Here is a 9,947-nt window from a genome sequence, read left to right on the forward strand (position 1 = left end):
TGGTGGACGCTGCCTGTCTATTACAGTGCGGTGTCTGGCTAATAAACTGAGTCAGTTGAGGTGGGGGCTGGGGTTGGATGACATGGTATGTCGTAGGGTGGTGGTTGGAGTCCCATGGTTTCCCATGGTTTCCCGTGTGCCAGCATCCTCACGCCCATCCAGGTATGCCACATAGGTGTATTGGGGGTTGGCGTTAAGGAGGTGGACCCTCTCAACCAGTGGGTTGGACTTATGGCTTTTCACATGCTTCCGGAGCAGTACTGGCCCTGGGGTCAGTACTGGACTTCCTGGGGAAGGGAAACAACCTTTCATGTAGGGTGGCATTGGTTATGGTACATAGGAGGGATCTGATTAGGTGGAGCACTTCAGGGAGGATCTCTTGCCATTGGGAGGCAGGCAGGCCTTTTGACCTTAGCTCTAGGAGGACAGCCTTCCAGACAGTGGTGTTCTGCCTTTCCACCTGGCTGTTCCCTCCGGGGTTGTAGCTGGTGGTTCTGCTTGTGGCGAGACCTCTTGCCAGCTGATATTGGTGCAGCTCATCACTCATGAAGCAGGATCCCCGGTCACTATGAATATAGCAGGGGCATCCAAACTGGGTGAAGAGGTTATGCAAGGCTTTAATGATGGGTGCTTCTGCTGGCCGCAGATGTAGTACTTTGGGTGCTCACCACTGCCGCTGGCTGTAGACAGGTCAGGACGTGGAGCGGCCTGCGATCCTGCATCCCAAGATGATGGCACCTGTGTTCCCCATGCGGCAGCTGCATTATCGGTCGAGAAAGAGTCCACCTTGTGGGAGGATACCTCCAGAGTTTTAGCCAGTTCAATGGCTTTCTGCAGCTTCAGCTCACCCTATTCTAGCAGTCCTGGTGAATGTCATCTGATCTGTTGCCTGGTATACAGGCGTCTGAGATCAGCTCCTCTGTGTACCCTTCTGATACTGTCTTGCAGCCACAGGCCCAACTGAGGTCTCGCAGGACCCGAAGGTAATCATCGATTGACTCCCCGGGTTGCTATTTACATGTGGCTAGGATGTGCCTGACGTAGACTCTATTCACCTGGGCCAGGTATTTGCCTTTCAGAATGTCCATTGCTTCAGTGAATGTCTTATAGTCTCTGACCATCAGCTAGATGCAGTGCCCGACCTGTGAGAACAGTAAGTGCAGCTTGGCTGTGTCAGATTGGACGATCTTGGTGGAGGCCTGCAGAAACATGTTGAAACAGTGTAGCCAAAGTTTGAACATATCGGATGCTTATGGTGATCGTGGGTCAATTTCCAGTCTCTCTGGTCTCAGCAACTTGTCTATTCCAAAAAAAAATTATGGTAATAAAATTGATAGCGCTATCAATAACTCCAAAGTTTCCTGACTGATAGGCTTTTATTACCATAAACAGAAGCCACATCTCATGTGGCTGACCCGAGACCCGAGCTTGTTCTGGGGGAGGGGTTATGGCATTGCTGCCTTTATTAGGGGAATCAAGGGGGAGGAACCACGGTACAATCAGAAAGGGGTGGGCCAGTCTTACACGTACAAACAGTATTAACAGTGGTTCCACCACAATCAGTTCAACTGCCAGGGGGCTTCCTATCACCTGCTCCTCCCTCGGGTCCAATTCTTGCTGCTGCTCGGACTCAGCCACTTCCGGCATCCCCTTGGCTTCTCTTCCTCTAGCATCACCTTCTCATCAGTGCCGGCTCATTTCTCTCCTCCTTCCTCCCGGACTGTGGAGATCAGCACCCGGGTCCCTTTGCCCTCTGGCCCCAACAGTTCAGCAGGCTCTGATTCTCCTTGCCCCCGCTGGATCTCCACACTCTTCAGGCCAAGTTCTCTCCTCACTCCCTCCCCGCTCACCATCGGAGACGCATTATCTCCTTGCTCTCTCTAGAACACCTGAAAATATACTGCAAATGCAGTAAAAAAAATGTTCGGTTTTCGGTTTTTGGAATCACGGATAAAGGAATAAGGATGTTTTGTAGTTAAATTATTTGAAAGTATTCTTAGGGATCAGGTATACAAGTATTTGGATAGCCAGGGACTGATTAGGGATAGTCAACGTGGCTTTGTGCATGGTAGATCATGTGTAACCAATCTTATAGAGTTTTCTGAATAGGTTACCAAGAAAGTTGATGAAGGAAAGACTGTGGATGTCATCTACATGTACTTTAATAATGCCTTTAACAAGGTCCCGCATGGGTGGTTAGTCATGAAGGTTGAGATACATGGTGAAGTAGTAAACTGGGTTTGACAACTGCTGGATGGGAGAAGCCAGAGAGTAGTGGTGGATGATTACTTCTCAGACTGGAGGCCTGTGACAAGTAGTGACCCTTAGAGAATGGTGCTGGAACCATTGTTGTTTGTTGTCTATATCAATGTGCTAAATTGGATCAGCAAGTTTGCAGATGATGCTAAGATTGGAGACAATGAAGAAGGTTTTCAAAGCTTGCAGATGGATCTGGACCAGTTGGAAGAATGGGCAGAAAAATAGCAGATGGAATTTATTGCAGATGGAATTTATTGCATTTTGGAAAGACCAAACTAGAAAGAACATACACAGTTAATGGTAGGGGTGGGGAGTGAGGAGTGCAGTAGAACAGAGGGATCTGGGAATACAGACACATCATTCCCTGAAAGTGGTGTCAAGGGTAGATAGAGTTGTAGAGAGAGCTTTTGGCAAATTGGTATTCATAAAATATTGAGTACAGGAGTTGGAATATTATGGTAAAGTTGTATAAGACATTGGCAAGGCCAAATTTGGAGTATTGAGTGCAGTTTTGGTCACCTAACTGCAGGAAGATATCAATAAGATAGAAAGAGTGCAGAGGAGATTTACGGGGATGTTGCCTGGACTTCAGGAACTGAGTTATAGGTAAAGGTTAAACAGGTTAGGACTTTATTCCCTGGAGCGTAGAAGAATTAGGGTAGATTTGATAGAGGTATTTAAAATTATGAGGGAGATAGACAGAGTAAATGTAAGTCGGCTTTTTCCACTGAGGGTAGGTGAGATACAAATCAGAGGATATGGGTTAAGGGTAAAAGGGGAAAAGGTTAGGGGAACATAGTGGGGAATTTCTTCACACAAAGAGTAGTAGGAGTGTGGAACTGAAGTTACGGTATGTGCTCAAATTAAACATTTATGAAGAATTTGGACAGGCACATGGATTGGAGAGGTATGGAGGGCTATGGACTGAGTGCAGGTCAGTGAGACTGGGCAGAAAATGGTTCAGCACAGACTAGAAGGGCTGAAGGGGCCTGTTTCTGTGCTGTAGTGTTTTATGGATCTACATTTAACAGAAAACATCTTCTCCACATTCACCTTGCCAAGAGACCTCAGGATCTTAAATGTTTCACTCATATACCCTTTCACTCTTTTAAATTCCAGCAGGTGCAAATCCAAACAATCCAACCTTTTCTCATTAGACAATCTAACCATTTGAGGCAGGGGTTCAGTGCTGATTTTTTATGAGCCAGAGCTCACCAAAAACGATGACAAGGAGGCATCAGAGACACTCTATGAGGAGCCCCTTGATGTGTCAGAGCTGCCCCCTAAGGTGCCAGAGCGATGCTTCAGTGAGCTCCAGCAGCACTGCACCCCTGATAACAGGTCTAAGGATAGTGAACCTTCTCTGAGTTGCATCCAATGTATTAAAATCTTTTCTTAAGTGTAGAGAGCACATTGTACATCATTCTTTCAATATTGTTCCATTAATGCCTCATATAAATGAAAAATACCCTCCCTTCCTTTGCATTCAAAACATAACATTGATGTAATGATATGGATTGTATAGCTAATTGGCTTTGGCTGGCCTGCCCCCTGATGACACTCTTACCTGGACTCCTCTCCTGGGACCCAGGCCATAAAGATTGGGTCACCTTTCCCTTCCCTAGCTTGGATCCGGGCCAGCTCAAGTCACCTGTGTAATAAAGCCTATCGTTCCCCTCAAGTCTTTGTCTTTGCAATTATTGGGGCAACTGATAGTGCCCAACAATTGACATTGGTCAAGATTCAATTTGTTGTCATGTAATAAGGACAGTGCAATATTACACAGAATTTGTTTTTGTCTACCATAAGGCAGACAGATTCACCATTGGCAGAAATTGCCTGAAGCAGTTCTTACACTCAGAGAAAGAGGAGTAAAAGAGAATCCATACTGTGTCAGTCACCTCTTTCAAACTGCAGCACCTGGGAAGCCCTCCTGGGACCCAGGTGGGATTACTGGATCAAAGGTAAATTGCAGGGGGATCTACCCATTAAATCGCCAAGCAAGCGATTTAAGGGGATCCCGTCTCCCCAATGAAGCATCATGTACTCACCAGAATTCAAATCGCCTGTGGACACGACCTAGGTAAGTTTAACTGGGTTCGCTGACTACGCAAATTTGCCTGGTTAACCCCATTTTACATGGCAGCTTGAAAAGGCCTACTGTTTGTCCGTGGATTCACCTCTAGTGGTCTTGTAGCCCCCGCAGCCACACAGAGTCCAGTCCAAACCATCAGCAGCCTGAGCTCCAGACCTGAACCTCCAACATGATCAGGAAAGCTTCAGCACCCTTGGCACCCTATTGCATCCCTATTCTGATACCTGGTACCTCTTCAGCCAGTCTTGAGCCAGTCTCCAGCAGTCTGAATCCCTCAACCACAGTCGCTAGAAGCCCACAGCCTGCATGAGTTCCTTGCCTCGTGTCGCCAACAGCCTGCCGCCTGTGTGTTCTTCAGCCTCAGAGCCCCTCACTGTTCACCGCCATGGTCACCATCCCGTGCGTTAGTCTCCTCTGCTTCTTCTTCTCAAATGGGGATAGTTTCCTTTTTCAGGTGCTCAGTGCCAGTCCTCTGCTTCCCCAGAGTCTGTAACACCTCATAGCTGCTGCCGATCATAGGCGCCGCCATCTTCGGTGCTGATGCCACTGTAACAATATTAACATTTGGAGAGAATTAATAAGATTTAGAGTAGGTCACATACATTCACACATTTTAAAATAGATCTTATTTGAAAGACTGAAAAATTCACATTGCAAGATCTCTGGAGAATGTAAGCTCCTTTGACAAGGAGGTGTCTTGCTGGAGTCATGCTATCTATCAGTACCCTTTCTGCAAAGTGCTCACAGAAAGGTCAATTCTGGATTGTTTACCTAAGATAACAACTTGAGATGAAGAAAGAACTCCTGTTGTTTGCTGGAGAAGGTGGTGGTTTTGCAAGACATGAGTCACATGCTCTCTTTGGAGTTTCAGTTTGAAGAGAGAGAGAGAGTTGAGTTAACAGCTCAGTCAGTCAGTGTTTGGGACACTGACAAGTAACTGAAAAATGCAATCCAGGGAAAACTGTTTGAAACTGATAAAAGCAAATTCCAGAGCAGTAGATGGCTGGAAGTGCTATCTGTCTGATGTTTCTCTTGAAATAGAGGAAGGAATGGAACACTGTGGTAGCTTGAAGAAGGAGGTTACCATCTGAAAAACCCTGATGGGGAAGGTTTCATCACTGAGAACCTGAGGTGACTAGTGGTGGTATCTCAGTTGTGGAAATCCTGGAGCAACAAATATCTCTCTCTGCAAACCCTACAAGAACTTTCCTGAGCGGTAAACATTTACATTTCAAGCACCAAACCTGGTGAACTTTATACATGTTAAATCTGTGCGCAGTATGGTGATTGCCTGCAACCAGAGAACTTGGAAGGAGAAGTGAGATTGAACTGCGAACCAAAGAATTTTTCTTGAATTTACACACACATTACATACCCATGCGCTTAGAATTAGAAGGGGGTAATTTGGGTTAGTATAGAGTATAAGAATGGAGTTAAGTTAAAATTTGATTCTATTTTCATGTTTGAAGTTGATTAAAAATAACTTCTGCTTTGAAAGCCACTTGTCTTGGTGAATGTCTATTGCTGCTGGGTTTTGGGGTCCTTTGGGCTCGTAACATCACAGATGCAGTATTTTTAAATAAAATCAACATTCTCCACTCCTCACTCTCCACAGGTCTACACCAGTGGCAGAACTGCCATTACAGCAGTTCTGGCAGCATTGCCATTTGCATTCATAATGTAACAATTAATCCATAAATAGTACATATCTTTAAAACAACACAACCAGTTAAAAAGAATTGTTATTTCATGCTGGAGCAATTAATCGAATTATTTGTGCGTCTCTTTAAAACTTTTGAGGACACGGGTCTAAGAATTTGAAGGAATATTACATGAAACAACCAAGTTTGGGTGACAATCTACACTTGAGCATGTAGAAAGTGAAAGAGTTATAGACATATACAGTATAGAAACGAGGTTTATGATTTTATCAAACACCCATTATTGCATGAATGTGGCCTCAATTCTGAATCTGATGGAAAGAAGAAAATAAAGGCAAAATATGTAACCATATAACAATTACAGCACAGAAAAAGGCCATTTTGGCCCTTCTAGTCCACACCGAACTAAGTACTGTCCTCTAGTCCCACCTACCTACACCCTGCCCATAACCCTCCATTCCCTTCCCATCCAATTTGACAAAATTGACCCTGCCACCACTACTTCTCCTTGGCATGCACAGATAATAACCAAGTGCAAGGAAGAAAAAGAAATGTGCCTTAAGGACAAATGTTAGTTAATCAAGGAATTGCAGATGACCAACAACAGTAAACGCATGCGTGACAAGATTAAAGTGGTCATAAATCGGAAAAAAGCAGGGTAACAATAGGATGTATAAAAGCAAAAGACAGCTCTACAATTATAGAAAAATAATGCAAAGATGGTCAGATACATCAAATATCTATGCGACGACAAAGACCGAGAGGACAACTTTGATATTGGCAACAATGACGAGGGCCCAGCAATGATGAAAGAAGAAGTGAAAGATGCTATGAAGAAAATGCGAAAGGGGAAAACATCAGGACCAGATTACATTCCGGGTTGGACTGCATGAAATGCTCTAAGATTTTGGCATAGAGCATTTAGCAATCATATTGAATAGAATCTATAACAATGGCAAAGTACCAGAAGATCTTTTAGAGCAGGGGTGTCAAACTCAAATTCACAGCAGGTCAAAATTAAAAACTTGGACTAAGCTGTGGGCCAAACTAAATATTTATTGAAAATTTTCAATAACATCTGGATGTTTTCTCTTCTTTAAACATATGTAATGTTAAACTTTTTCTTATTAAAATAAATGTTTAATAATAGTTTTGGTTAAACTAAGAAGAAGCATTAACAAATGAGAAATAAAATATTCAATAACATTTCTCTATAGCCTTTAAGCTCCTTTTAAATGTTTTTTTTCACAAGCCAACAAGTCAAAAAAATAACAACTTGCTTCAATGACAAACAGGTTTGTCTTTTAAAATGATGAACATATAGTCTGCCTCCCACCTGTCTTGAAAGGTCCTGTTTTCTGTCTTTCGTTTGGCCATTTTTCGTAAGGGGTTTATTACACGTGAGTTGGGCGACAGGTCGCAGACGCTAATGAAAGTAAAGAGAGGAGGTGGGGGCGATTAGCGGGCTGACGGGCCGGCGCCAACGCATTTGCAAAGCATTCTGGGATTTGTAGTATTAGTTGTGCATGCGCTATACTGGTGCGGCCGCTAGCGGGCCAGCTCTAATACATATTTGATATGCTCTTGCGGGCCAAATATAATTATATCACGAGCCAAATTTGGCCTGCGGGCCTGAGTTTGACATGTGTGTTCTAGATAGTATTCAATGCACTGCCAAAGAAATCAGGTGCAACAGAGTGTGAACAACGCAGAACAAATAGTTTAATGAAACTACCTCACAAAAAACTCTACTTAGAATAATCAGAATAGAAACAAAATTAAACGAGAGATCAGTGAAGAACGGAGTCAAAGGAAAGGGAACACCAAATGCCACTTACCGTATATATCGGCATATAAATTGAGTCATAAAACCCTCAAAAATCACTCAAAAAAATCAACTTATACGCTAGATATACTTGGGAGACATTAAATTCACCAAAAAAAACCAGATTGATATTGATTTGGCATATGAGTTGATTTTGGAAGCACATCCCCACCGCTGGCGCCACTGCTCTCCAACACCTCCCTACCGCTGGGCACTGCCACCATCGCTCCTACCTGAGACCCTGACATTGCTGTCGCTGCTCCTGCCTGGTAGGTGGAGGTTCCTGCTCCCGTCGGGAGCACGATGTCTTCGATCCAACTCTGTGGGCCGTCACTGCTGCTTCTTGGTATTTTACTGACTTAATTTAGTTTTGTTACCTGCGATTGGGATGTTTATAAATTTTTTGGGTTGTCCCTGGGAGGGCCGGACAGCCCGAAAAACAGGAATCGACTTATATGCTGCATAGACCATAAAACCATTCAAATGAGGCTAAGAAAGAGGGGGGGGGGGGGGGGGGGAGGGCGTTGCCCTATCTTCCGTTCGACTTATAAGCCAAAATATATGATATATTCTCAGGAATATTATTGAAAGTTCAATAAAAGTACAACAAGACCTATACTTTGACGTAGTGTAAGACCAAGCCATCATGAAAGTGCTTAAAGATATTAATATTGACAGAAAAGATCAAAGAATAATCAGGAATCTCTGCTGGTAACAAAATACAGCCATATGGATAGACAAGATTGGTGACTATCAGCCAATAAAGTGAGGAGTCGGACAAGTTTGTGTTCTTATCACCAGACCTGTTCTTCCTGTTCAGTGAAAACATCATGAGAACCATATGACCTACCTGGAATATGTATAGGAGGACACAATATCAACAATCTCTTCTATGCAGATGATCCAATACTGATAGCAAACAGTGAAGTAAATTTGCAGAAATTAGTATCTACCATCAGCACAGAGAATGAAAGGCTTGGCCTAACTTTAAACAAAAAGTAAACTGAAGTAATGTTAATATCAAAGAATCCTGATATTTCAAATTGTCAGATCGTATTGGGAAATGAAATCCTGAAACAAGTTCACAACTTCGAGTACCTTGGATCATGATTAACTTCTGATGGCAAATGTGAAATAGACATTAAAGCAAGAATAGCAATGGCAAGAACAGCATTTATAGAAATAAGAAACATGTTCTTCTTTGGCTTGGCTTCGCGGACGAAGATTTATGGAGGGGGTAAAAAGTCCACGTCAGCTGCAGGCTGACATGTTAACGAACAAGAAAATAGCAAATGACATCCTCCTTAGAACACTCAGCTGCTCTCAGTGATTCTCAACCTTTTTCTTTCCACTCTCATACCACTTTAAGTAATCCCTATGTTATCAGTGCTCTGTGATTAGTAAGGGATTGCTTAAGGTGGGATGTGAGTGGGAAGGGAAGGTTGAGAATCACTTCTTTAGACCCAATTATTACTGAAATATTTTGCTTGAGAAAAGTTGTCATTGGCCCATTTCCTTTGGAGTTCTGCAACCGTGCGCATAATGAGTCAATTAGGTACAATTCAAACAGTGATTTCAAACTTTTTCTTTCCACCCACATCCCACCTTAAGCAATCCCTTAATAATCACAGAGCACCTATGGCATAGGAAATACTTAAAGTGGGATGTGACTGGAAAGAAAAAGGTTGAGAACCACTGGGCTACATTCTTCCTATAATGGTGTATGGCTGCGAGTCATCAGTAAGTACTTTATTGTTTTTGTGAAAGAAAACACAACAAAATTAAAAACGCAACCCATGGTACTCAAAAATACAACACAAATGAGCATATAAAAACAATAAAAAACAAAATAATGTAGTATTAAAACAATACAAAAAATACACTAATTGGCAGACTTTAATTCTCGGATGGCTCTGGGATAGAAATTGTTTTTGAGTCTATTCATTTGTGATTAAATGGACCTATATTGTCTACCCAAGGGCAATAGGTCAAACAAATGATGACTCGGGTGAGTAGAGTCCTGAAGGATATTGGCTGCTTTCTCGATACAGCAAGATCGAAATAAATCCTCCAAAGAGGACAAGGCACACCCAATGATCTTCTGGGC

General features: G+C 43.0%; 1 long non-coding RNA gene across 1 annotated transcript in view; it reads right to left on the reverse strand.

Annotated features, from left to right (window-relative positions):
* The window catches only part of LOC138759790 (uncharacterized), a 30,695-nt gene extending 22,374 nt beyond the window's left edge, over positions 1-8,321 (reverse strand). The window contains exons 1-2 of the long non-coding RNA XR_011355086.1: positions 8,074-8,321; positions 4,311-4,900 (exon numbers count right to left, since the gene is read on the reverse strand). This is a non-coding gene — a long non-coding RNA (uncharacterized lncRNA). The remainder of the gene's footprint in view (positions 1-4,310; positions 4,901-8,073) is intronic.
* Positions 8,322-9,947: the final 1,626 nt, after the last annotated feature.

The sequence above is a fragment of the Narcine bancroftii genome, chromosome 4 (assembly GCF_036971445.1).
Source record: "Narcine bancroftii isolate sNarBan1 chromosome 4, sNarBan1.hap1, whole genome shotgun sequence".
NCBI lineage: Eukaryota > Metazoa > Chordata > Chondrichthyes > Torpediniformes > Narcinidae > Narcine > Narcine bancroftii.